Here is a 1757-nt window from a genome sequence, read left to right as displayed (position 1 = left end):
GGGGGCACAAGTGCTTGCAGTTCTTCAGAGCATTCACCATTATAATACTTGTAGAACAGGCAGAGGGATGCAACGTTTCGACGATGGGACAGAGGCTGAAGTTTAGATGCCAGTTTAGGGCCTATCAGATTTGCGACTCTCTTTTGAACCCTGTCAAGGAGCGAGAGACTAGTAGCTGATGCACCGGCCCAAATATGACAGCAATACTCCATACATGGGCGAATAGTGGCCTTATAGAGGTACAGGATACTTTCGGGTGTTAGAAGTTTTCTAGCACGGTAGAGAGAGCCCACCTTCCTTGCAGCGGCCCTGGCAATGCCCTCGATGTAATTGTTCCAACTCATGTTTCCTGTGAACGTTAGGCCAAGGAGCTTGAGAGACGTACTCTCAGATAAAGAGTCGTTGGCCATTGCTATAGGTGGTAGAGAAGGTTTCTTGTAATTATTGAATGAAACCAGTTTTGTCTTGGTGGCATTGAACGTTACCATCCATGTTTGTCCCCATTCCACTACTGATTGGAGGTCATCCTCTAGTGTTTCTGCCATTACTTTAGATATATGTTCATTTGTTTTCCTGTCGTGCCTGCTATAGAGTGTGGTGTCATCAGCATATATACCCATCTCAGAGGCAATTTTGTCGGGGAGGTCATTTATGAATATCAGGAACAGCAGAGGTCCAAGGATAGATCCCTGGGGCACTCCCGCATTTATATCATATTGTTTAGATGTACGACCGTCGAGGACAACCTGGATTTTTCTCTTATCTAAGAAGGATTTAATTATGTTAAGTATTCTACCAGTGATACCATAAGATCTAATCTTCCTGAGGAGACCCTTATGCCATACCCTGTCAAAAGCCTTAGATATATCTAGAGCTACCGCTCTGCCCTCTCCCGCTTTGTCCAGTGAATGGTATATGCGTTCAGAGATTACAGTGAGGATATCTGCCGTGGAACGGGCTTGTCTAAATCCATATTGATGGTCGGTCAGAAGTTTAGCATCTGTAAGGTGCTGGACTAGAGCATGGTTAATTAAGGTCTCAAATATTTTGGCAAAAAGTGGGAGGAGGCTAATAGGGCGATAATTTAATGGGTCAGTTCTTTCGCCAGAATTCTTGAATACTGGTACTACAGAAGCAGTTTTCCAACAGCTCGGAAAGCAAGATTCATTAAGGCATTTGTTATAGAGTTTGGAGAGAACTGGAGCTACTTCGGCTGAGCACTTTTTTAATAGCACAGCTGGGATGAGGTCGGGTCCACATGCTTTGGAAGTGTCAAGGTTTTTTATGATAGCATGCACCTGAGCAGGGGTGATTTTGGATTATTATGGACCATCTTCTTCCAATTACGGGATATCCTTGGATTTTACTTGTACAAATGGAAATTCTTTTAACTTTCTTGAAGTTTTACATTTGGATTTTACCGTCACTGGATTTTTTATCTTCCACCAGACTTTCCATTCATGTGTAATCACCTTTTTCTTCACCATATTCCCTCTGCTTAACTTATTTTGTTTTCAAGTAAGATCTTTGACTTACTTGTTGTTTCATCAAATACTTCTGCATGCAAAATCTGATCCCGCATTTTGCTAATTCCTACCCTCTGATGAGAAGGAGAGTATTTCTTCGAAACTCCGCGGATAAAGGACTATCCACGTATCTAGTGTTTCCTTTTCAGATTAAATATGTTTTTAACTCATTTCAAAGTATTTTTTAACATATTTTATTAAGTGTTTGCTCATATATATATATATATATAT

This window comes from Euprymna scolopes, chromosome 37 (genome assembly GCF_053919585.1).
Source record: "Euprymna scolopes isolate OS-2025 chromosome 37, ASM5391958v1, whole genome shotgun sequence".
NCBI lineage: Eukaryota > Metazoa > Mollusca > Cephalopoda > Sepiida > Sepiolidae > Euprymna > Euprymna scolopes.
Note: the sequence above shows the minus strand (reverse complement) of the source record.